This window comes from Bubalus bubalis, chromosome 20, assembly GCF_019923935.1.
Source record: "Bubalus bubalis isolate 160015118507 breed Murrah chromosome 20, NDDB_SH_1, whole genome shotgun sequence".
In the NCBI taxonomy this organism is placed as follows: domain Eukaryota; kingdom Metazoa; phylum Chordata; class Mammalia; order Artiodactyla; family Bovidae; genus Bubalus; species Bubalus bubalis.
Window position 1 is genome coordinate 46,626,552 of NC_059176.1, and position 27,506 is coordinate 46,654,057.

General features: G+C 43.2%; 1 pseudogene; it reads left to right on the forward strand.

Annotated features, from left to right (window-relative positions):
- LOC102393051 lies at positions 1-26,425 on the forward strand (annotated as a pseudogene).
- The last annotated feature ends 1,081 nt before the right edge of the window (positions 26,426-27,506 follow it).

The window sequence follows — 27,506 nt, forward strand, 5'->3', positions numbered from 1 at the left end:
CAGCAGGTGATGCTGCTGCTGTGATCTCCTTCCTGTCGACCATCCCTACTCAGCAGAGACCAGACCTGCCCTTTGCCTTTCAGCCCTGTGTCTGGCGTGTTTTCTCCACACCTCGGTGGAACAGGAAAGAATCAAGCCTGCCAGAACCAAGGTAGTGTGTTCAACATTTATCATGACAGCTATAAAACAGTTAGTATCGCATAGAACCAAAGGGGAAAAAGGAGGGCTTCCCTGTGACAAGAGTGGGGAGAGGAGAACGGCCCTACACTTCTTTCTACCATCCCAGAAGGAGCCCACTCGTTTCCACCTTAGGGGCCCAACCAGCAGAGACCTGATGTCCTAACCAAGGGTCGTGGGACCCCAGGGGCAGGGTCTGGGGATTGTGTGGGTCTCACCCCATCCACGTGGGTCAGGATCCTGTACCTGGAGACTATATATCTGCTCTTTACCTGTGTGCCTTGTCGCCTCTGAGACTCCCAGTGTCTGAACTGAGGGTGTTGCCTGATTAACCTGTGGTCCTTTTTCTTCTGTTCACATTGTTGCATTCACGTGAGGTCAGGCACCTTTGGGTGGGTCGCTGCTCTGTGTTCTGCTGAGTGACAACCTTTGGAGGTGCCATATAAATATCACAGCATATCACATGTCTAATTCATAGGTCACCACTGTCTGGTTTCCCCAAGACCAAGCTCAGGTCATTTAATTTGTAATTTAATCTTTATTTTATAGTGAAGTAGAATTGATTTCCATTGTTTCATTGGTTTTAGGTGTACAGAAATTTGACTTGATTTTTACATATAAGTATATCTGTTCTTTTCCTGTTTTTTTCCTCATATAGGTTACTACAGTTTTTTCAGTTGAGTTCCCTGTTCTATTATTCAGTAAGTTCTATTTGATTATCAATTTGATAAACATTAGTGTTTATATATTAATCAAAATTCTTAATTTATCCCTCCCTCCTAATTTTCTGGTGATAATCAGAATTTGGTTTTCTCAATCTGTGAGTCCGTTTCTGTTTAGGACATTAGTTCATTGGTATGAATTTATAGATCTCACCTGTGTATGCTATCTTAGGCTGTTTGTCTTTTCCTCTCTGACTTACCTCACGTGGTTTGAAAGTTTCTCAGTCCATCCATGCTGCTGCCAATATCATTATTTCATTCTCCTTAATGGCTGAGTAGTAGTCCAGTGTATAGATATACCACGCAGTCTTCATTTTTCTGTCAGTGGATCATTTTTTGTGGATTCTATGTCTTGGCTGTCGTTAATAGTGCTAGCCTGAAAATTGGGGTGCACATGTCATTTCGAATGATGGATTTCTCCAGATCTAAACCTGGGAGTGGGATTGCAGGATCATGTGGTACCTGTATGTTTAGGGTTCAAGGAAACTCCATGCCGTTTTCCATAGCGGCTTCACCAGTTACATTCCCACCAAGACTGTACGATCCCCTTTCCAGGACCCCTTTTCTGTACATCCTCTGCAGTATTTATTCTTTGTAGATCTTTTCAATGATGGCCATTGTGACCAGCGTGAGGTGATACTTCACTCTAGTTGTGATTGCCATTGACTGAATGATTACTGATGTGGAGTGTGTTTTCATGTGCTTTTGTTATTTTTTTGTTATGTGCTTTTGTTATTTGTTATTTTACACCTTGTGAGTACAATTTACTTCTTGAATCTGCTTTCCTGAAAGTTGTCGCTGTATGGAATTCTTTTCCAATGATTTACCCCAGGACATTTCTTGAGGGCGGGTGTCATTGACAGCCCTTTCAGACTTGTGACTGTTAAGAACCCTTCAGCACCTTTTTTATGGTTTATATATTAATCTGAACCAGCTAATAGCTCTCTGCCCCCTGAAACTTTCTTCTTTGGTAACCATAAGTTTCTTTTTTAAGTCTCTGAGGCTGATTCTCTTGTAAAAAGTTCATTTGCGTCCATTTTTAGATTCCACAGAAATGAAATCCTATGATACCTGTCTTTCCTTGTCTCACTTAGTTCACTTAGAATGATCATCTCTAGTTTCTTCACTGTAACTGGAAATGGCATTATCTCATCCCTCTTTATTTCTGAGTATTACTGCATTGTGCATATGTACCCCGTCTTCCGTATCCATTCATCTGTCCTTGTACACTTAAGTTGCTTCCCTGTCTCTGCTATTGTACCTAGTGCTGCTGTGATCGTTAGGGTGCAGGACTCTCTTAAAATTTTGGTTTTCCCTGGATCTGTGCCTAGGTATGGAATTGCTGGGTCACTTGGTACTTCTCTGTTTAGTTTTTATGTTTAGTTGGAGAACCTCCATATTGTTTTGTTATGTTATGTTATTATGGAGAACCTCCATCATGTTCTCCCTAGTGGATGTACCCATTTATATTCCCACTAATGGTGGTAGGGTTTTCTTCTCTCCACACCTCCTGCAGAATTTATTGTTGTAGATTTTTTGAGATGGTCATTCTGATCAATGTGAAGTGATACCTCATTAGACAACTGACTTGCCTTTCTCAAAGAACTAATGATGCTAGAATCTTGTCTTGTACTTCATGGCCATCTCCATGACTTCTGTGGAGAAATGTGCATTTAGATCTTTGGCCAATTTTTTATCGGATTGTTTTTTGATATTGAGATGTACAAGTTGTTTGTATGTGTAGAGAGAAATTCCCTGTGGCTATCTTCATTTAAATGAATTTTTCCCATTCTTGGTTGTCTTTTTTCTTTCACTGATGGTTTCCTTTGTTGTGCAAATGCTTTTAACATCTATTAGGTCCCATTTGTTTATTTTTGTGTTTTATGTCCTGATTTTTAGAGGTGGATCAAAAAAGATCTTCCTGCATTTTATGTCAAAGTGTGTTCTGCTTTTTTCCCTCAAGAGTTCCACTGTATCTGTCCTTTTATTTAGACCTTTAATCTACTTGCAGTTTATTTTTGTGTATGGTGTTAGGGAATCATCTAATTTCAATCTCATTTTCGTGCTAAGGAAGCTGCCTGGTGTCCTCCACAGTGGCTGCTCCCAATTTCCATTCCCAGCATCAGAGTAGGAGGGTTCCCTGTACTCTACACCCTCTCCAGGATTTACTGTTTGTAGTTTCTGCTTATGGCCATTGTGACGGGTGTGAGGTGATACCTTGTTGAAGTTTTGATTTGCACTTCTCTCATATTTAGTGAACGGAGAAGGCAATGGCACCCCACTCCAGTACTCTTGCCTGGAAAACCCCATGGACGAAGGAGCCTGGTAGGCTGCAGTCCATGGGGTCACTAAGAGTCGGACACAACTGAGCGACTTCACTTTCTCTTTAAACTTTCATGCATTGGAGGAGGAAATGGCAACCCACTCCAGTGTTCTTGCCTGGAGAATCCCAGGGACGGGGGAGCCTGGTGGGCTGCCGTCTATGGGGTCGCACAGAGTCGGACACGACTGAAGTGACTTAGCATAGCATAGCATATTTAGTGAAAGTGAAAGTCACTTTCACTTTTCACTTTCATGCATTGGAGAAGGAAATGAAAACCCACTCCAGTGTTCTTGCCTGGAGAATCCCAGAGACAGGGGAGCCTAGTGGGCTGCCGTCTCTGGGATCGCACAGAGTCGGACACAACTGAAGCGACTCAGCAGCAGCAGCAGCAGCATCTTTGCATGTGATTTTTTAAGTATGAGTTAAACTTACTCAAACTGACTTCTTGAATGATTTCCTTGCTTTAGTATTTTCCCAATGACCTCCCCTAGGATGTTTCTTGAGGGCAGGTATTTTTTACTTACAGCCCCTTGGGCCTTGTGAATATTAAGTCCCCATGAACAATAGTTTCAAAGTTGTTGTTATGAGAAATGGCCACAAGGCGGCAGCATGTCTTTATGCCCAGTTCTGGTTACTGGGAGAACCACCAGAGCCTTGGGAAAATCCTGTTCCTGGACTGTCAGTTAGAGTGGAATGTGCCATAAAAGGCACTTAAAGCTTGTAGCCCATTCCTTCTTCCTTCCTTACCCCTGTCACCTGGACAAATCCTAATTCTTGCAACAGCACTCTGGGGAGGGTGCTTTCATCCATATGTGGGGTGACCCTAAGGAAGGAGGCTGGAGGCGGAAACCCCAACACCAGGAGACAAGGGGCCCACTGGGCTTTTCAGAGTTCTTCCAGCCCAGAGGTTGCACATCCTTTGGATGCAGTAGGTGTAGTTTCGCTGCAAGAGGACGTGCCTGCATCTGGAGACTGTGGGCTGATGCAGAGGGGAAGAGGCTCGCCAGGTCCATGGGGCAGGGCTCATTGGCTGGCACACCCTCCCCAGCTCCATCAGCCCTGTGACAGCCTATCCTTGGGAACCAAGCCTGCCCAGGCTTCAGGGATGTGACAGCAGCCCAGGTCACCGAGGCCTGAGGGGAATAGAGATGACATTCACTCTTTGTAATTTGTATTTTGTATTGGTATGTAGGTGACTTACAATGTTGTAGGGTGTTTTTGTTTTTTGTTTTAGGTGGACAGCAACATAATTCACTTACGCATAGACATGTACATGTCATTTTTGGGGTTCTCTTCCCATATAGTTTATTATGCAGGGTTGCGTAGGTCTCCTCGTTGGTTATTTATAAAGAGTGGTGTGTGTGTGTTCATCAGCACCTGCTCATTTCTCATCGCCCACCACATTTCCCTTTTGGTAACTATAAGGCTTTGCTATGTTGTGAGGCGTTTCTGTTTGGTAAAGGAGTTCATTTGTATCCATTGTTAGAATTTACCACCAAGTGATATCATATGGTATTTGTCTTTGTCTCGCTTCACTTACTATGATCGTCTCTACTTCCTTCCCTGTTGCTGGACATGGCGTGATGTCACCCTTAGTATGGTGAGTAATGCGGCACTGTGTGCATGTACCCCATCTTGTTTACCCATTCATCTGTCCTTATCTGCTTAAGTCGCTTCCATGTCTTGGCTGTTGTATATAGTGCTGTCATGAACATTGCATGCAGCTTTCTTTCAAAATAATGGTTTTCTCTGAATCTATGCCCAGGAATGGGATTGCCGGGTCCTATGGTATAGGAGCGGTGGCTGCGCGGGCGCAGGAGGGCCTAGAAGATCTATCCCACGTTGAAGGTCAGGAAGGGCAGCGGTGAGGAGATACCCCTGGTCCAAGGTAAGGAGCAGCGGCTGCGCTTTGCTGGAGCAGCCGTGAAGAGATACCCCACGCCCAAGGCAAGAGAAACCCAAGTAAGAAGGCAGGTGTTGCAAGAGGGCATCAGAGGGCAGACACACTGAAACCATACTCACAGAAAACTAGTCAATCTAATCACACTAGGACCACAGCCTTGTCTAACTCAAAGAAATTAAGCCATGCCCATGGGGCAACCCAAGATGGGTGGGTCATGGTGGAGAGATCTGACAGAATGTGGTCCACTGGAGAAGGCAATGGCAAACCACTTCAGTATTCTTGCCTTGAGAACCCCATGAACAGTATAAAAAGGCAAAATGATAGGATACTGAAAGAGAAACTCCCCAGGTCAGTAGGTGCCCAATATGCTACTGGAGATCAGTGGAGAAATAACTCCAGAAAGAATGAAGAGATGGAGCCAAAGCAAAAACAATACTCAGTTGTGGATGTGACTGGTGATAGAAGCAAGGTCCATTGCTGTGAACAGCAATATTGCATAGGAACCTGAAATGTCAGGTCCATGAATCAAGGCAAATTGCAAGTGGTCAAACAGGAGATGGCAAGAGTGAATGTCGACATTCTAGGAATCAGCAAACTTAAATGGACTGGAATGGGTGAATTTAACTCAGATGACCATTGTATCTACTACTGCAGGCAGGAATCCCTCAGAAGAAATGGAATAGCCATCATGGTCAACAAAAGAGTCCGAAATGCAGTACTTGGATGCAATCTCAAAAACGACAGAATGATCTCTGTTCGTTTCCAAGGCAAACCATTCAATATCACAGTAATCCAAGTCTATGTCCCAACCAGTATCATTGAAGAAGCTGAAGTTGAACGGTTCTATGAAGACCTACAAGACCTTTTAGAACTAACACCCAAAAAAGATGTCCTTTTAATTATAGGGGACTGGAATGCAAAAGTAGGAAGTCAAGAAACACCTGGAGTAACAGGCAAATTTGGCCTTGGAATACGGAATGAAGCAGGGCAAAGACTAATAGAGTTTTGCCAAAAAATGCACTGGTCATAACAAACACCCTCTTCCAACAACACAAGAGAAGACTCTACACATGGACATCACCAGATGGTCAACACCAAAATCAGACTGATTATATTCCTTGCAGCCAAAGATGGAGAAGCTCTATACAGTCAACAAAAACAAGACCAGGAGCTGACTATGGCTCAGATCATGAGCTTCTTATTGACAAATCCAGACTTAAATTGAAGAAAGTAGGGAAAACCACTAGACCATTCAGGTATGACCTAAATCAAATCCCTTATGATTATACAGTGGAAATGAGAAATAGATTTAAGGGACTAGATCTGATAGATAGAGTGCCTGATGAACTATGGAATGAGGTTCGTGACATTGTACAGGAGACAGGGATCAAGACCATCCCCATGGAAAAGAAATGCAAAAAAGCAAAATGGCTGCCTGGGGAGGCCTTACAAATAGCTGTGAAAAGAAGAAATGTGAAAAGCAAAGGAGAAAAGGAAAGATATAAACATCTTTATGCAGAGTTCCAAAGAATAGCAAGAAGAGATAAGAAAGCCTTCTTCAGCGATCAATGCAAAGAAATAGAGGAAAACAACAGAATGGGAAAGACTAGAGATCTCTTCAAGAAAATCAGAGATACCAAGGGAACATTTCATGCAAAGATGGACACAATAAAGGACAGAAATGGTATGGACCTAACAGAAGCAGAAGATATTAAGAGGTGGCAAGAATACACAGAAGAACTGTACAGAAAAGATCTTCATGACTCAGATAATCACGATGGGATCACTGACCTAGAACCAGACATCCTGGAATGTGAAGTCAAGTGGGCCTTAGAAAGCATCACTACGAACAAAGCTAGTGGAGGTGATGGAATTCCAGTTGAGCTATTTCAAATCCTGAAAGATGATGCTGTGAAAGTGCTTCACTCAATATGCCAGCACATTTGGAAAACTCAGCAGTGGCCACAGGACTGGAAAAGGTCAGTTTTCATTCCAATCCCAAAGAAAGGCAATGCCAAAAAATGCTCAAACTACCGCACAATTGCACTCATCTCACATGCTAGTAAAGTAATGTTCAAAATTCTCCAAGCCAGGCTTCAGCAATACGTGAACCGTGAACGTCCAGATGTTCAAGCTGGTTTTAGAAAAGGCAGAGGAACCAGAGATCAAATTGCCAACATCCGCTGGATCATGGAAAAAGCAAGAGAGTTCCAGAAAAACATCTATTTCTGCTTTATTGACTATGCCAAAGCCTTTGACTGTGTGGATCACAATAAACTGTGGAAAATTCTGAAAGAGATGGGAATACCAGACCACCTGACCTGGCTCCTGAGAAATCTGTATACTGGACATGGAACAACAGACTGGTTCCAAATAGGGAAAGGAGTACATCAAGGCTGTATATTGTCACCCTGCTTATTTAACTTATATGCAGAGTACATCATGAGAAACGCTGGGCTGGAAGAAACACAAGCTGGAATCAAGATTGCTGGGGGAAATATCAACAACCTCAGATATGCAGATGACACCATCCTTATGGCAGAAAGTGAAGAGGAACTAGAAAGCCTCTTGATGAAAGTGAAAGTGGAGACTGAAAAAGTTGGCTTAAAGCTCAACATTCAGAAAACGAAGATCATGGCATCTGGTCCCATCACTTCATGGGAAATAGATGGGGAAACAGTGTCAGACTTTATTTCTTGGTGCTCCAAAATCACTGCTGATGGTGACTGCAGCCATGAAATTAAAAGATGCTTACTCCTTGGAAGGAAAGTTATGACCAACCTAGATAGTATATTCAAAAGCAGAGACATTGCTTTGCCAAGAAAGGTCCGTCTAGTCAAGGCTAGGGTTTTTCCTGTGGTCATGTATGGATGTGAGAGTTGGACTGTGAAGAAAGCTGAGTGCCGAATAATTGATGCTTTTGAACTGTGGTGTTGGAGAAGACTCTTGAGAGTCCCTTGGACTGCAAGGAGATCCAGCCAGTCCATTCTAAAGGAGATCAGCCCTGGGATTTCTTTGGAAATAATGATGCTAAAGCTGAAACTCCAGTACTTTGGCCACTTCATGCGAAGAGTTGACTCATTGGAAAAGACTCTGATGCTGGGAGGGATTGGGGGCAGGAGGCGAAGGGGACGACAGAGGATGAGATGGCTGGATGGCCTCACTGACTCAATGGACTGAGTCTGGGTGAACTCTGGGAGTTGGTGATGGACAGGGAGGCCTGGCGTGCTGCGATTCGTGGGGTCGCAAAGAGTCGGACACGACTGAGCGACTGATCTGAACTGATGGTACTTCTCTTTAGTTTTTAATGAACCTTTGTTCTGTTCTCCTTCATGGATTTCCTACTTTTATTCCCACCAACAGGGAGGAGGGTTCTTTTTCCTCTGTATCCTCTCCAACATTTATTGTTGTAGATTTTTTTGTGCTGACCATTCTGACCTGTGTGAGGCGATACCACATTGTTCTTCTCATTCACAGTTCTCCAATACTTACAGGTGCTGAGCATCTTTTCAGGTGCTTTATGGCCACCTTTACGTCTTCTTCAGACAAACGTCCATTTAAATCTTGTGCCCCTATTTGCTTGGGTTGTTTCTTTGATACTGAGGTGCATACGTTGTTTGTACATCTTGGACATGAATTCCTTGTCGGTGTCTCTGTTTACCAATATTAATTTCATTATGAGGGCTGTCATGTTTATGGTTTCCTCTGCTGTTACAACACTTTTAAGGTCCCATTTATTTTTGTTTTATTCTTCATGATTCTAAGAGGTTGGTCAGAAAAGGACTTGCTGCATTTTATGTCAAAGCGTGTTCTGCTCTTTTCCTCAAGACTTTGATTGTAGCCATCTTTTTATTTAGGTCTTTACTCTATTTGGAGTTTATTTTTGTGTATGCATCAGGGAGTATTCCAATTTCATTCTCCTTATCATTTCTTTAAAAATCTGCACACCATTCTCCATAGTGGCTGTTTAATTTACCTTTTCACTAACAGTGTAGTATGGGTCCCTTTTTTCCAGTTTTTCTAGAATTTATTGTTTGTCAACTTTTGGACTGTGGTGATTGTGAATTATGTGAGGAAATACCTCATTGGAGTTTTGATTTGCGTTTCTTTAATATTTAGCAATGGTGACATCTTTTAAAGTGATTTTTTTTAAGGGAATGAGTTAAGCTTACCACCTGAAATTGGCCACTTGGACACCTGCCTTGCTTTGAATTCTTTTTCAATGACCACTCCTAAGACATCCCTCAAGTGTACGTGTATTTTTCTTACAGAGCTTGAATCCTTGTGAATATTACATGCCCAGCGGCACAACTGGAGAAGGCAATGGCACCCCACTCCAGTACTCTTGCCTGGAAAATCCCATGAACAGAGGAGCCGGGTAGGCTGCAGTCCATGGGGTCGCGAAGAGTCGGACACGACTGAGCGACTTCACTTTCACTTTTCACTTTCATGCATTGGAGAAGGAAATGGCAACCTACTCCAGTGTTCTTGCCTGGAGAATCCCAGGGAAGAGGGAGCCTGGTGGGCTGCCGTCTATGGGGTCGCACAGAGTCGGACACGACTGAAATGACGCAGCAGCAGCAGCAGCAGCGGCCCAACTCTTCATCATGTAATTACAGAAAATGGCCACAAGGTGGCAGCACTTCCTTATGGCACACGGTTTTGGGGGGTCTTTTCTGGGGGGGCTGGTTTACTGTAATTTCCTTGCTATTTTATATTGGAATAGAGCTGATTTCTGGTGTGGTATTTGTTTCCAGTGTACAGGAATTCAATTTAGTTATATATAGACATTTATCTATCCTCTTTCAGGTTCTTTTTTGCATATAGGTGATTATAGTGTGTTCAATAAACTTCCCTCTGCTTTACAGTAGTTCCTTTTGAGATCATCTTTGATATATATTAATGTGTATATGCTAATTCTAAACTCCTAGTTTCTCACGCCCTTATCTGGAGGCTCTGCTGAGGGCAAAGGCACTCTAGGTTCTTTGTGGAGGCACACTGCCTGCCACACGCTCGGAGCTCCCTCATCCCCGACGTTCCAGCCTTGGGACCCAAGCCAGTCAGGCTCCGGGGATGTGACCACAGCCTAGGTCACTATGACCTGAGGGGAACACAGTCAGCGTTTCTTTTTATTTTTCTTTTGATGTTTTTAACTTATAATTTGAACTGGAGTATATAGGTGAATTACAATCATGTGGGTCGTTATTTTTTTTCTTCCTTTTCAATCCAGGATAACTTGATTCACTTCTACATAGATGTATATACATTATTAGATGTATATACATTATTTTTCGGGTTTTTTTATGTGTAGGTAATCACGCAGTGTTGCATATGTTTACCTGAGTTACACAGAAGGTCCTGGTGACTTTATAAATAGTAGTGTGCATATACAAGTCTGAAGCAGCTCGTTTCTCCCTCATCCATAGCCTTCTATGTTGGAGAGCAGTTGTTTCTTTTCTAAGTCTGTGAGGCTGTGTCTCTTTAAGAAAGAAGTTCATTTTCATCCGGTTTAGATTATATCTAGAAGTGATATCATATGATGCTTGTCTGTCCCCGTCTCCCTTACTTCACTTCAAATAATCATCTCAACTTTCTTTTCTGTGACTGGACTTGGCATTATTTCCTACTTCTTTATGGTTGAGAAATATTGCAATGTGTATAGGTACCCCATCGTGTATCCATTCATCTGAAATTTCTGCAATTAGCTTGCTTCCAAGACTTGGCTGTTGCATCTTTGGCCATGATTGCAGGAGTGTCTTTTACATTTTTTTTATTTTCTCTGGATTTATGCCCATGCATGGGATTCCTGGGTCCTAAAGTACTTCTGTGTTATTTTTCAAATGACCCTCCATACTGTTCTCCATACTGGATGAACCTATGTACATTGCAATCAACAGTTCAGGAGGGTTTCCTTGTCTCTGCACCCTCTCCAGTATTTATTCTATTCTAAATAATTTTACTTGCTCATTTGTCTTTGGTTGCACTAGGCCTTTTTTGCAGAAATCCAGCTCTCTCTTTCTGCAGTGAGCAGGGGCTACTCTCTAGTTTCACTGTCAGAATGAGGCTCCTCACTGTGCTGGCTTCTAGTTGCAGAACGCGGGCTCTAGAGCACCAGGCTCCAGGAGCTGCGGTGGGAGGCCTCAGTAGTTGTAGTTCAGGGGCTCTAGAGCGCAGGCTCAGCAGTTGTGGCACATGTGGGCTTAGTGGCCCCACTGATGTGGAATCTTCTGAGACCATGGTTCCAAACTGTGTCTCCTGCATTGGCAGATGCATTCTTAACGCTGCACCACCAGGGAAGTCCTAGCATTTATTCTTTAAGATGTTTAAAGACAACCATTCCGACCAGTGTGAGTACTTAGCTCCTTGGACTCTGATTTGCGTTTTTCTAATAATTAGTGATGCTGAGAATAGTTTCATGTGCCTAAGTGCAATCTATAGACCTTTCTGAGAGAATTAACCATTTCAATCTTTGCCCCATTTTGTTCTTGGTTGTATGTATTGTTGATATTAAGTTGCACAAGCTGTTCCTGTGTTTTGGAGATGAATCCCTTCTGGGTATCTTCCTTGGCAAATATTTTTTCCTATTTCAAATATTTATTCCTGATCTCAAAAATAGCAGAATAATCTCTGTTTCCAAGACAAATCATTCAATATCACAGTAATCCAAGTCTATGCTCCAACCAGTAATGCTGAAGAAGCTGAAGTTGAATGTTTCTATGAAGACCTACAAGACCTTCTAGAACTAACACCCAAAAAAGATGTTCTTTTCATTATAGGGGACTGGAATAAAAAAGTAGGAAGTCCACAGATACCGGGAGTAACAGGCAAGTTTGGGCTTGAGGTACAAAATGAAAGAGGTCAAAAGCTAACAGTTTTGCCAAGAGAACACCCAGGTCATAACAAACACCCTCTTCCAACAATGCAAGGGAAGACTCTACACATGGACATCACCAAATGGTCAATATCAAAATTAGATTGATTATATTCTTTGCAGCCAAAGATGGAAAAGCTCTATTCAGTCAGCAAAAACAAGACCAGGAGCTGACTGTGGCTCAGACCATGAACTCCTTAGTGCTACATTCAGACTTAAATTGAAGAGAGTAGGGAAAACCACTAAACCATTCAGGTATGACCTAAATCAAATCCCTTATGATTATACAGTGGAAGTGAGAAATAGATTCAAGGGATTAGATCTGATAGAGTGCCTGAAGAACTATGGACGGAGGTTCGTGACACTGTACAGGAGGCAGTGATCAAGACCATTGCCAAGAAAAAGAAATACAAAAAGGCAAAATGGTTGCCTGAGGGGGCCTTATAAATAGCTGAGAAAAGGAGAGAAGTGAAAGGCAAAGGAGAAAAGGAAAGATATACCTATTTGAATGCAGAGTTCCAAAGAATAGCAAGGAGAGATAAGAAAGCCTTCCTCAGTGATCAGTGCAAAGAAATAGAGGGAAACAATAGAATGGGAAAGACTAGAGATCTCTTCAAGAAAATTAGAGATACCAAGCGAACATTTCATGCAAAGATGGACACAATAAAGGACAGAAATGGTATGGACCTAACAGAAGCAGAAGATATTAAGAAAAGGTGGCAAGAATATACAGAAGAACTATACAAAAAAGATCTTCATGACCCAGATAATCACAATGGTGTGATCACTCACCCAGAGCCAGACATCCTGGAATGCGAAGTCAGGTGGGCCTTAGGAAGCATCACTATGAACAAAGCTAGTGGAGGTGATGGAATTCCAGTTGAACTATTTCAAATCCTAAAAAACGATGCTGTGAAAGTGCTGTACTCAATATGCCAGCACATTTGGAAAACTCAGCAGTGGCCACAGGACTGGAAAAGGTCAGTTTTCTTTTCAATCCCAAAGAAAGGCAATGCCAAAGAATGCTCAAACTACTGCACAATTGCACTCATCTCACACACTAGTAAAGTAATGCACAAAATTCTCCAAGCCAGGCTTCAACAGTACATGAACCATGAACTTCCAGATGTTCCAGCTGGATTTAAAATAGGCAGAGGAACCAGAGATCAAATTGCCAACATCCACTGGATCATCAAAAAAGCAAGAGAGTTCCAGAAAAACATCTATTTATGCTTTATTGACTATGCCAAAGCCTTTGACTGCGTGGATCACAACAAACTGTGGAAAATCCTTAAAGAGAAGGGAATACCAGACCACCTGACCTGGCTCCTGAGAAATCTGTATGCAGGTCAAGGAGCAACAGTTAGAACTGGACATGGAACAACAGGCTGGTTCCAAATTGGGGAAAGAGTACGTCACCCTGCTTATTTAACTTATATGCAGAGTACACCATGAGAAACACTGGTCTGGATGAAGCACAGGCTGGATTCAAGATTCCTGGGAGAAATATCAATAACCTCAGATATGCAGATGATACCACCCTTATGGCAGAAAGTGAAGAAGAACTAAAGAGCCTCTTGATGAAAGTGAAAGAGGACAGTGAAGAAGTTGGCTTAAAACTCAACATTCAGAATACTAAGATCATGGCATCTGCTCCCATCACTTCATGGCAAATACTTGGGGAAACAGTGAGAGACTTTATTTGGGGGAGCTCCAAAATCACTGCAGATGTGATGTGACTACAGCCATGAAATCAAAAGATGCTTGCTCCTTGGAAGTAAAGCTATGACCAACCAAGACAGATATTAAAAAGCAGAGATATTACTTTGCCAACAAAGATCAGTCTAATCAAAGCTATGGTTTTTTCAGTGGTCATGTAGGGATGTGAAAGTTGGACTATAAAGAAAGCTTAACACTGAAGAATTGATGCTTTTGAACTGTGGTGTTGGAGAAGACTCTTGAGAGTCCCTTGGACTGCAAGGAGATCCAACCAATCCATCCTAAAGAGATCAGTCCTGAATATTCATTGGAAGGACTGATGCTGAAGCTGAAACTCCAATACTTTGGCCACCTGATGTGAAGAACTGACTCAGTTGAAAAGACCCTGATGCTGGGAAAGATTGAAAGTGGGAAGAGAAGGGGACAACAGAGGATGAGATGGTTGGATGGCATCACCAACTCGATGGACATGAGTTTGAGTAAGCTCCAGGAGTTGGTGATGGATGGGGAGGCCTGGCATGCTGCTGTCCATGGGGTCGCAAAGAGTCAGACATGACTGAGCAACTGAACTGAACTGATTTTGAGGATTATCCTTGCCTTTCCTTGAGGATTTCTTTTAGGTATGCAGATGCTTTTAAGGTTAATTCAGTCCCACTCTCTGATTTGCGGTTTATTTTTCATTATTCTAGGAGATAGACCCATAAAGAACTTGCTGCATTTTATGTCAGATTGTGTCCTGTTTATATTTTTCTCAAGGATTTCATAGTGTCCATCATTACATTTAGATATTTATGGTCTCTGGTGTTTATTTTGTGTTTGGTGTTAGTATGTTTTCTAATTTCATTCTCATTTTCATGGTTGAAGGAATCCCCACGGTGTCCTCCCGAGTGGGTGTTCCCCATTTGTATCCCAAGCATCCTGCACACCCTCTCTGCACTAATTGTTTGCAGAGTGTTTGACAATGGCCATTCCTCCTGGTGCGATGTGATACCTCGTTGTAGTTTAGAATTGCATTTTTCTAATGTTTAGTGATGTTGACATCTTTTCATGTGATTTTTTTTAAAAACGTGTGATTTAAACTTACATCTTGAAATTGGATTTTTTAACGCCTGTCTTGTTTTGGATTCTCTTTCGATGACAAAGGACATTTCTGGAGGGCAAGTGTTTTTTACTTACAGCCCCTGAATCCTTGTGAATATTAAATTCCCAGCAGCACAGCTCTGCATGGTGTTATTACAGAAAATGGCCACAAGGTGGCAGCAGTATTTCATGCCACATTCTCTTTTTGTCTGGGGGCAGGAGCGGGTGGTCTGTAAATTCCTTGTTATTTTCTATTGGAATACAGTGGATTTCTGATGTTGTTTTTGTTTCAGGTTACAGGAACTCGATTCAGGTACACATAGACATTTATCTATTCCCTTTAGCGTTCTTTTTTGCATATAGGTAATTATATTGTGTTCAATAAACTTTCCTGTGCTATTCAGTGAGTACTTTAAATTATCTATTTGATATATATTAATATGTATATGTTAATTCCAATCTCTTAATTTATCTCACCTGTCTCTGGAGGTTGGGGGCTCTCCAGAGGGCAACAGGCACTCCAGGTCCATTTTGGAGACACACTGCCTGCTATATGCTCCCAGCTCCCTCAGCCCCAGGACACTCCAGCCTCGGGACCCAAACCAGTCAGGCTCCAGGGATGTGACACCAGCCCAGCTCAGTATTTCCTGAGGGAAATAGAGTCAGAATTTCTTTTTCATTTTTTCTGTTTTCATCCCATCATTTGAACTGTGGGTTGGAAACATCCCCTGAAGGAGAGCATGACAACCCACTCCAGTATTCTTGTCTGGAGAATCCCATGGACAGAGGAACCTGGTGGGCTACAGTCCATGGGGTCACAAAGAGTGAGACACGACTGAGCGACTAAGCGCAAACACAATACAGCGAATTACAATCTTGTGGGTGTTTTGTTTTTTCCTTTTCCTTCTACCACAAATTGTTTCGCTTTTACATAGATGTATATATGATTTGTTGGGGTTTTTTCCCTCATAGATTAATACAGAGTGTGGAATAAGTTTCCTTGTGTTACACGTGGGTCCTGGTCACTTACTTTATCAGTAGTAGTATGCGTATCTTAGTCCGAAGCAGCTCATTTCTCCATGCCCCACATCTTTATATCTGGTGACCGGAAGTTTCTTTTCTAAGTCTGGGAGCCTGTGTCTCCAGGCAATAAGCTCAATTGTATCCCTCTTTAGTTTATACCTAGAAATGATATCATGTGATACTTGTCTTTCCTTGTCTCCCTCACTTCACTTGGAATGATCATCTCTATACTTTCTTTCCTGAAGCTGGACTTGGCATTATTTCCTACTTCTTTATGGTTGAGAAATATTCCGTTGTGTACATGGACCCCTAGATATATTGTCTATAGATATATAGATATATTGTCTATATCCATTCGTCTGTACTTGTACAACTAGCTTGCTTTCCTGTCTTGGCTGTTGTACCTAGTGGGGCCGAAATCGCAGGTTACATGTCTCTATTAAAATTTTGGTCATCTCGACCCAGCTGCCTTGACTCCAGCCCAGTCCAGACATGAGACTCATGCCTGCTCAGGCTCCTGGAATGGGAGAGCAGCCCAAGTCAGGGAGGTCATGGGGGATAAACTAGGCACTGATTTTCTATTCCTTTTCCTTAGTCTCATGCCTGTGCTGTCTTGGAGTATAGTCAATTTGCAGTTTTATGCTTGACTTCAGATTACAGCCACCTGATTCACTTATGACATACATACAACATATCTGTTCTTTTTTCGATCCTGTTGCTATAGAGGTTACTGCAGAAGGTCGAGTAAAGTACCCTGTGCTGACCATCAGGTCCTTCCTGAGTATCTAGAGAGATATATATTTCTGTGTATATTTGGAAGGAAGGAAAGAGATAACCTTCTGGATTATCTATTATAGATACAGATTTCTGTGTATATCTTAGGCCTCACGTCCTAATTCATCCTTGCTCTTTCACTTTTTATTGGGAACTTCTGCTTGTGTTTGAATTCTGAGTCACTATTTTTGTTGTAAATTTGTTCCATTGTATCTCTTTTTGTATTTTGCCTATAAGGCAAAATTGTCTTTCTCCATCCAACTGATTTCACTTAGTCTATGACCCTCCAAGGTCGATCCTTGTGACAATTACTGGCACAATTTCAGTGGCCATTTCTCATGACTGTAACAGTCCATTGTATGTATGTACACATCTTCTTTAGCCTTTAATCCATCGGGTGACACCTGGCTGGTTCTGTGTCTTGGCTCTGGGAAGCAGTGCCGTAGTGAGTGATGGGGTGCCTGTGCCTTTTTCACTGACGGTTTTCTCAGGATACAGGCCCAGGTGTGGGTATGTCAGACCATGGGCTGAGCCCTTTTGAAGCTTTAGTTTCTGGCCTGAGGAGACTGTCCTTTCTAGGGGCTGTTTCCAGTGTCCATTCACACTGACCGCGTAGGGGGGTTTCCTCTCCGCCTGGCTCTCTCCCGCATTTGTTGTTTGTAGATTGGTGAGGATGACCATTCTGACAGATGAGGATTGATTTCTTGTTGTCTTTTAGATTGGCATTCCTCCTGCAATAATTGGGAAGGTTGAGCATCTTGTCCTGTGGCCATTTGGGGATTTGGGGGATGTGAGAAAAATTTACCTGTTGTAGTTGGCTTCTTGAAAGTTCATTGTGTTTGCAATCTATTTCTTCAATAACCGTCCCAGGACCTTTCCTGAGGGCAGCTGTCATTAACAGCCCCACAGACCTTGTGAATTGGAGGTGCCAGTAATCACAAAAGATTGAGTTGTAGTTATAGGGAATGTCCACAAGGTGGCAGCACTTTTTCATGCCCAACTCTGGTTCCATCTGCGACCAGAGCCTTAGGGAAGGCTGGCTTCCTGGCCCAGTGAATTAGAGTGGCATATGTCTGAGCAAACACCCAAGTGCTTGAGTCTCACTACTTCTTCCCCCTAAAGCTTACCCCTGCCCTCAAGATTCATGCCTACCTGGGGCACCGCTCCCTGCTGAAGTGCCTGGGAGGCTGCACTCTCAGGAAGGAGGCTTCCAGGGGACCCCAGCACCAGGGCCCTGGATACTTGGTAGCTTTACCCTGTATCCTCAAGGCCAGCGGACTATGCCGCCATCGTTGGGTGCAATAGGGATGCTTGTCCCAGCCAGAAAAAAACAGACAGTACAGGTTTAATAGGCATCTCTATGAAGGGGGCCCTGCCTGGCTGTCTCAACCCCACCCCAGTGCAGCCCTGGGACTCTAGTCTACTCAGGGTCCAGGGAGGGGATAGCAGCGCAAGTAAGCGAGGTCAGAGGGGATATAATAGGCATTACTTTTCTTTTTCTTTTCTTTAATCTCATGCCAATGCTATGTTGAAGTATAGTCAATTTGCAGTTTTGTGATTCTCAGTGTACAGTCCACTGATTCAGTTAAGACATACATATATATACACAGCATATCTGTTTTTATCCATTCTTTTTCCATAAAGGTTATTGAACAAGGTTGAATAGAATTCCTGTGCTATAAATCAGGTCCTTGTGGATTATCTATTACAGATACAGATTTCTATGTATAAGGTAGTAGTAACAGAACGCGATGACACCCTACTCCAGTACTCTTGCATGGAAAACCCCATGGATGGAGGAGCCTGGTGGGCTGCAGTCCATGGGGTCGCAAAGAGTCAGACATGACTGAGCAACTTCACTTTCACTTTTCACTTTCATGCATTGGAGAAGGAAATGGCAACCCACTCCAGTGTTCTTGCCTGGAGAATCCCAGGGATGAGGGAGCCTGGTGGGATGCCGTCTATGGGGTCGCAGAGTCGGACACGACTGAAGCGATATAGCAGCAGCAGCAGCCTCCTAATATGTACCTGGCACTTTCTTTTCTTTTCTTTTTTTTTTTTAACAATTCTTTGTGTTTGATCTGAGTCTCTTTTTATGTTGTAAATTACTTCCTCTGTATTTCTTTTTTTCAATTTTTCCCTCCAGGGACATCATCTGCTATTTTCTTCCTCTTCCTTCCTTTCTTAGTGTATTTTCCTCCAAAGTCCATGCTTGTGGGGACCACTGGCATAATTTCAGAATTTCAGTGGCGATATTTGAAGTCTGAGTAATAGCCCCTTGTATATATGTACCATATTTCTTTAAGATTTTATCTGTCGGTGGACTTTTTCTTGGGTCTGTGTCTTGGCAGTTGGAGGTACCACTACAGTGAAAGTTGAGGTGCATGTGTAATTTTGAATAAAGGTTTTTCTAAATGTAGGCCCAGGTGTGGGTATTAGAATTCTAGCTTTAGTTCTCTTGACTGTTTTGTTCTGGCCTGCGCAGGCTGTCCCTTCAAAGGGCTGTTGCCAGCGTCTGTTCGCAGGCAACACGAAGGGGGATTCCATCATCTCCTGGCTCTCTCCTCCATGTGCTGTTTGCAGACAGTTAGGATGGCCGTTCTGTCAGATGCGATTTGATTTCTTATTGTCGTTTTGATCGGCATCACTTCTGTAATGATTCAGGATGCTGAGCATCTTGTCCTGTGGTTGTTTGGGTTCTTTTTTTCTTTCCTTAAAGGATATGAGGAAAATTGACCTTTAAAATTGGTTTCTTGAAAGTCGATTGTGTTTGGAATTTATCTCTAATACTTGCCGCAGGACCTTTCTGAGGGCAGCTGGCCTTACCAGCCCCACAGTTCAGTTCAGTCACTCAGTCCTGTCCGACTCTTTGCGACCCCATGAACCGCAGCACACCAGGCCTCCCTGTCCATCACCAACTCCCAGAGTTCACTCAGACTCATGTCCATCGAGTCAGTAATGCCATCCAGCCATCTCATCCTCTGTCGTCACCTTCTCCTCCTGCCCCCAATTCCTCCCAGCATCAGAGTCTTTTCCAATGAGTCAACTCTTCACATGAGGTGGCCAAAGTACTGGAGTTTCGGCTTTAGCATCATTCCTTCCAAAGAAATCCCAGGGCTGATCTCCTTCCGAATGGACTGGTTGGATCTCCTTGCAGTCCAAGGGACTCTCAAGAGTCTTCTCCAACACCACAGTTCAAAAGCATCAATTATTCGGCACTCAGCTTTCTTCACAGTCCAACTCTCACATCCATACATGACCACTGGAAAAACCCTAGCCTTGACTAGACGGAACTTTGTTGGCAAAGTAATGTCTCTGCTTTTCAGTATGCTGTCTAGGTTGGTCATAACTTTTCTTCCAAGGAGTAAGCATCTTTTAATTTCATGGCTGCAGTCACCATCTGCAGTGATTTTGGAGCCCCCAAAAATAAAGTCTGACAGCCCCACTGCTGCTGCTGCTGCTGCTGCTGCTGCTAAGTCGCTTCAGTCGTGTCCGACTCTGTGTGACCCCAGAGACGGCAGCCCACCAGGCTCCCCCGTCCCTGGGATTCTCCAGGCAAGAACACTGGAGTGGGGAGCCATTCCTAATTGCAGGTTCCAGTCAGAACTGGTGGGCAAGTTGTTCTTACAGGAAATGTCCACAAGGTGGCAGCACTTCTTCATGCTCAACTCTGGTTCCACCTTCCACCAGAGCCTTAAGGAAAGTCGACTTCCTGGGCTGTGAATTAGAGTGGAATGTGCCTAAGCAAACACCCAAGTCCTTCTATCTCACCATCTCTTACCCCCTGAAGCTTCACCCCTCCCCTCTAGCCTCATGCTTAACTTGGGCAGTGCTCCCTGCTGGGGTGCCTAGGAGGCTGCACTCTCAAGAAGGAGTCTTGAGCTGGGGACCCCAGCCCGGGGAAACCTGCGATCTGGGCAATTTTCTGTGTTCCTCCAAGTCAGAGGGTCGGGCCATCCGGATTTCAGTTCACTAAGGATTCTGGTCCGAGCAGGACAAACCTGTTCAGCTATCTCGACACCACCCACATCCATCCCTGGTTTAAGCCTATTCTGCTACCAAGATTCAGATAGCATCCTAAGTCAAACAGATTGGAGGAAATAAACTAGATGTTATTTTTCCCTTTATTTCATTGCTGATGCTATGTTGAAGTCCAGTCTATTTTCAGCTTTGTCTTTGTCCACAGTGTACAATGGACGGATTCAGCTATGACACATATATTATGGGCTTTAGTACTTTTTGCTGATTATTTTGCCACACAGTTTATTGAACAAGGTCGAATAAAGTACTCTGTGCTGAACATCAGATCCCTGTGGAACATTTATTAGAGGTACAGTTTCCTTGTACATGTGCAAGAAACGAAGGAAGGAGATAGTCCTTGTGGGTGTTCTATTACAGCTACAGATTTCTTGGTATATGATAGAGATAAATATTTCTCTAGATACGTGCACAGAAGGAAGGATGGAAGGTGGAAAATAATCCTTGTTGCTTAGCTAATACCAATACATATTTCTGCGGGTATATTAGAAACCCTGGAGAAGGAAATGGCAATCCATTCCAGTATACTTGCCTGGGTAATGCTATGGGCAGAGGAACCTGGCAAGCTACCATTTAAGGAGTTTGCAAATTTTCTGACACGACTTAGCAACCAAACAGCAACAATGTTAGAGATACACATTTCAGCACATATGTGGAAGGGAGGAAGGAGATAATTCTTGTGTATAATCTATTACAGATACAGATTTCTGTGTATACAGTAGTAACAACCTTCTAATTCATTTCTGGAACTTTCTCTCTCTCTCTCTTTTTTTTTTTTTTTTTTGGAATATTTGTTTTTGAATCTCAGTCTCATTTTATGATGCAGATTATTTCCTCTGTATCTCTTTTGTTCAATTTTGCCCTCCAGGGACATCATCTGCTATCCTTCTATCTTCCTCTGTTGCTGACTTCACTTAGTGTATTTTTCTCCAAGGTCCATGCTTGTGGGGACCATTGGCATAATTTCATAATCTTATTGGTGATATTTGAAGTCTGAGTAATAGCCCCTTGTATATATGTACAACATTTCCTTAAGATTTAATTTGTCAGTGGACCTTTTCTTGGGTCTGTGTCTTGGCAGTTGGAGGTACCACTGCAGTGAAGGTTGGGGTTCATGTGTCATTTTGAATGGTGATTTTTTTTTTGGTAATATAGGCCCAGGTGTGGGTATTAGAATCCTAGGTTTAGTTCTCTTGACCTGTGTGTTCTGCCCTGTGCAGGCTGTCCCTTCAAGAGACTTGCCAATGTCTGTTCCCAGGGAACATGAAGGGGGGTTCCGTCATCTCCCGGCTCTCTCCTCCATGTGCTGTTTGCCGACAGTTAGGATGGCCATTCTGTCCAATGGGATTTGATTGCTTGTTGTCATTTTGATCAGCATCACTCCTGTAATACTTCGGGATGCTGAGCATCTTGGCCTGTGGCCGTCTGGGTTCTTTTTCTCTCTTTTCTTTCTTTCTTTCCTTAAAGGATGTGAGGAAGATTGACCTTTGAAATTGGCTTCTTGAACGTAGGTTGTGTTTGGTGTTCATTTCTTCAGTACCTGCCTCAGGGCCTTTTCTGAGGGCAGCTGTCATTAACTGCCCCACAGGCCTTTTGAATTGGAGGTGCCAGTCAGCACTGGTGGGCAAGTGTAGTTATAGGAAGTGTCCACAAGGCGGCAGCACTTCTTCATGCTCAACTCTGGTTGCCCCTGCACCCAGAGCCTTAGGGAAAGTCCGCTTCCTGGGCTGTGAATTAGGGTGGGATGTGCCTGAGCAAACACCCAAGGACTTCAGTCTCCCTACTTCTTCTCCCTAAAGCTTCACTCCTCCCCTCCAGACTCATGCCTACCTTGGGTACCACTCCCTGCTGAGGTGCCTAGGAGGCTGCACACTCAGGAAGGAGGCTTCAGCTGGGGACCCCAGCACCAGAGAGCTGGATACTTGGTGCCTTTCCCCTGTATCCTCTGGATACAGGATATCCTGTATCCAGAGTCTGTATCCAGAGTCAGGCCACCATTGCTGGGGTTCGCTAGGGAGTCTGGCTCCAGCCAGAGAAAACCAGACAGTACAGGCTGAAGAGGAGCCTCAGTGCAGGGCGCCCCGCACGGCTGTGTCGGCCCCACCCCAGTGCAGCCCTGGGACTGAGTCTACTCAGGGTCCAGGGAGGGGATAGCAAGTCACAGAGGTCGGAGGGCATAAACTAACACTGTATTTCTTTCCTTTTGTCTCATGCCAGTGCTATGTTGAAGTCTAGTCAATTTGCAGTTTTGTGCTTGTCCTCATTGAGCAACTGAGACTGGTTGGCCTACACAGCTTGTGTGAGTGATGCCAGGGAAACTTCTTAGTGACACAGATTTGGAGTCAGATGCAGCCATGGCAGAAGTGGAGACGCCACGAAAGCAAAATGAGAAGAAAGGTAAAAAAGAGAAGTCAAAATCTAGTAAGACTGAAGAGGAAGCAGAAGAAAAGTAAGAAATTATTTCTCCCAAAGCTAAAAAGGTTAAAAAGAAAGCAGAACCTTCTGAGGTTGATGTGAATTCTCCTAAATCTAAAAAGTTAAAAAAGAAAGAGGAGCCATCCTAAGATGACATTATTTCTCCTAAAACCAAAGTTCAAAAAAATCAAAGGAGGCCTGTGAAAATACAATTGTTTCTCTTAAAACCAAAAAAAGTTATAAAAAATGAAGAGCCTTCTGAGGAAGAATTGGGTGTACCCAAGCCCAAAAATATGAAGGAAGAAAAAGAAATAAATGGAGAAATTCGAGAGAAAAGCCCCAACCTCAAGAATAAATTCCCTGATTCTGGACCTGACTCCAACTCCAAGGAAGCTGCCAGTGAAGAAAACAGTGAGTTAGAGCAGGGAATGACTGTGGAGCAAAAAGAAGGAGCTTTATCTAATTTTCCCATATCTGAAGAAACTATTAAACTTCTCAAAGCCCATGGGGTGACCTTCCTGTTTCCTATACAAGCAAAGACGTTTCACCAGGTCTAGAGTGAGAAGGATTTGATTGCACAGGCGCAGACAGGAACTGCAGAGACATTCTCCTTTGCTGTCCCTTTGGTTGAGAAACTTCTAGGAGAACTGCAAGACTGGAAGAGAGGTCATGCCCCTCAGGTACCGGTTCTTGCTCCACAAGGGAGCTGAAAAGTCAAGTAAGCAGAGACTTCAGTGACATCACAACAAAGCTGGCAGTGGCTTGTTTTCATGGTGAAATGTCGTATCAAAGACCACCTGCAGAATGGCAAGCTAGATCTCACCAAACTTAAGCATGTTATCCTGGATGAAGTTGACCAGATGTTGGCTATGGGCTTTCCTGATCAAGTGGAAGAGATTTTATGTGTGACATACAAGAAAGATTCAGAACACAATCCCCAAACATTGCTTTTTTCTGCAACTTGCCCCTATTGGGTGTATAAAGTTGCTACGAAACACATGAAATCTACATATGAACAAGTGGACCTGACTGGTAAAAAGACGCAGAAAACGGCAATAATTCTAGAGCATCTGGCTATCAAGTGCCACTGGGCTCAGAGGACACCAGTTACTGGAGACGTGGCTGAGTGTACAGTGGTTATCAAGGGCGCACTATCATATTTTGTGAAATGAAGAAAGAAGCCCAGGAGTTGTCACAGAATGTGGCTGTGAGACAGGACGCCAGCCATTACACCAGACATTCCACAGAAGCAGAGGGAAATCACCCTGGAAGGTTTTAGAAATGGTGATTTTGGAGTTTTGGTTGCAACCAATGTTCCTGCACATGGGTTAGACATCCCCGAGGTTGATCTGGTTGTTCAGAGTTCTCCACCAAAGGATGTGGAATCCTACATTCATCATTATGGGCAAATAGGTAGAGCTGAGAGGACCGGGGTTTGCATCTGCTTCTACCAGCACAAAGAAGAATACCAGTCAGCCCAAGCGGAGCAAAAAGCGGGAATTTTTTTTAAATATAAATTTATTTATTTTAATTGGAGGCTAATTACTTTACAATATTGTATTGGTTTTGCCATACATCAACATGAATCCGCCACGGGTGTACACGTGTTCCCCATCCTGAACCCCCCTCCCTCCTCCCTCCCCATCCCATCCCTCTGAGTCATCCCAGTGCACCAGCCCCAGGCATCCTGTATCATGCATCGAACCTGGACTGGCAATTCATTTCATATATGATATTATACATGTTTCAATGCCATTCTCCCAAATCATCCTACCCTCGCCCTCTCCCACAGAGTCCAAAAGACTGTTCTATACATCTGTGTCTCTTTTGCTGTCTCACATACAGGATTATTGTTACCATCTTTCTAAATTCCATATATATGTGTTAGTATACTGTATTGGTGTTTTTCTTTCTGGCTTACTTCACTCTGTATGATAGGCTCCAGTTTCATCCACCTCATCAGAACTGATTCAAATGTATTCTTTTTAATGGCTGAGTAATACTCCATTGTGTATATGTACCACAGCTTTCTTATCCATTCATCTGCTGATGGACATCTAGGTTGCTTCCATGTCCTGGCTATTATGAACAGTGCTGTGATGAACATTGGGGTACACGTGTCTCTTTCAATTCTGGTTTCCTTGGTGTGTATGCCCAGCAGTGGGATTGCTGGGTTGGATGGCAGTTCTATTTCCAATTTTTTAAGGAATCTCCACACTGTTCTCCATAGTGGCTGTACTAGTTTGCATTCCCACCAACAGTGTAAGAGGGTTCCCTTTTCTCCACACCCTCTCCAGCATTCATAGTTTGTAGATTTTTGGATCGCAGCCATTCTGACCAGCGTGAGATGATACCTCTTTGTGGTTTTGATTTGCATTTCTCTGATAATGAGTGATGTTGAGCATCTTTTCATGTGTTTGTTAGCCATCTGTAAGTCTTCTTTGGAGAAATGTCTAAAAAAGCAGGAATTAAATTTTAAAAAATAGCTGCTCCTTCTGCAACAGAGATAATAAAAGCTTCTAGCAAAGATTCCATCAGGCTCCTGGACTCTGTGCCTCCCACTGCAATTGGTCACTTCAAGTAGTCATCAGAGAAGCTGATTGTGGAGAAGGGAGCTGTGGAAGCCCTGGCAGCAGCCCTGGCCCACATTTCCAGTGCCATGTCAGTAGACCAGTGCTCCTTGATCAACTCTGAAGCGGGATCTGTGACCATGATCTTGTGGTGCTCAGTTGAAATGCCAAACATCAGCTATGCTTGGAAAGAACTTAAAGAGCAGCTGGGTGAGGATATTGATTCCAAAGTGAAGGGAATGGTCTTTCTCAAAGGAAAGCAGGGTGTTTGCTTTGATATCCCTACTGCATCAGTAACAGAAGTACAGGAAATGTGGCATGATTCACGGCACTGGCAGCTTTCTGTGGCCACAGAGCAACCAGAGCTAGAAGGTACACAGGAAGGATATTGCAACTTCCGAGGACAGTGAGAAGGCCATCGAGGCTTCAGGGGACAGGTGAGGGCAACCGAGGTGTCAGGGGACAGCAGGAAAGAAGTAGAAGTTTCAGAGGACAGTGATCAGGAGGTGGCAACAAAAGTAACAGATTCCAAAACAAAGGCCAGAAGTGGAGTTTTAAAACTAATACAATTATGTAAAGTTTAAAAATAAAATAAAATTTAAAATAATAATAATAAAAAAAAAGCATTTGGACAGCAATTTGAAGTAGAGGATTTATTTGGCAAAAACAGAACTATGTTCAGCAACGTGGAACTGAACATTATTTTTCATACAAAGTTAAAAGCACATTGTATTTCCTTCCTGACCACTTGACTTGCCCAGTCCCCATCTCTTTGAGAGAGAAAAGCTTCATCTAAATTATTTCATCTGATTGATGACTGTCATTTATAACTTTATTGCTACTTGTGTCTTGGGTGTATGGATTCATTACATATTCTAATGTATTGTCTATAGATTTTAAGATAAAGTCAAGCATGTCTCTGCTGATACTTTTTAAGTTGACCTGTCTTTATACTTAGAAATGTCTCTTAATAGTAGGGTTCCCAGGAGAAGGCAATGGCACCCCACTCCAGTACTCTTGCCTGGAGAATCCCATGGATGGAGGAGCCTGGTAGGCTACAGTCCATGGGGTCGCTAAGAGTTGGACACGACTGAGTGACTTCACTTTCACTTTTCACTTTCATGCATTGGAGAAGGAAATGGCAACCCACTCCAGTGTTCTTGCCTGGAGACTCCCAGGGACAGATGAGCCTGTTGGGCTGCCGTCTATGGGGTCGCACAGAGTCGGACACGACTGATGCAACTTAGCAGCAGCAGTAGGGTTCCGTGGTGGCTCAGGTGGTAAAGACTGTCTGGCAATGCAGGATCCCTGGGTCGGGAAGATCTCCTGGAGAAGGAAATGGCATCCCACTCCAGGAATCTTGCCTGTAGAATTCCATGGACAGAGGAGCCTAGCAGGCTCCAGTCCATGGGGTTGCAAAGAGTCAGGCATAACTGAGCAACTATCACTCACTCAGTGAGCAATGGATTGATTTACTTATGACAGATACATACAGCATATTCATACTTTTTTAAAATTTTTTTGCCATAGACTTTATTAAACAAAGTTCATAAACTTCTCTGTGCTGAATATCAGGTCCCTCTGGACTCTTCATTAGAAATACACATTTTTTGTACATGTGCAAAGAAAAGAAGGAGATAGTCCTTGTGGATTATCTATTACAGCCACAGATTTCTATGTATATGTTAGAGACAAATGTTTCTCTGTATATGAGCATAAACGGAAGAAAGTAAGGAAGGAGATAATCCTTGTGGGTTAGCTAATACAGATACAGATTTCTGTGTATACGTCAGTACTGATCTCCTAATTCCTCCCTAGCCCTTTCCATTTTTTTCCCTGCAGTTCTTTGTGTGTGAATCTCTGAGGCTCCTTTTGTGTTGCAAATTACTTC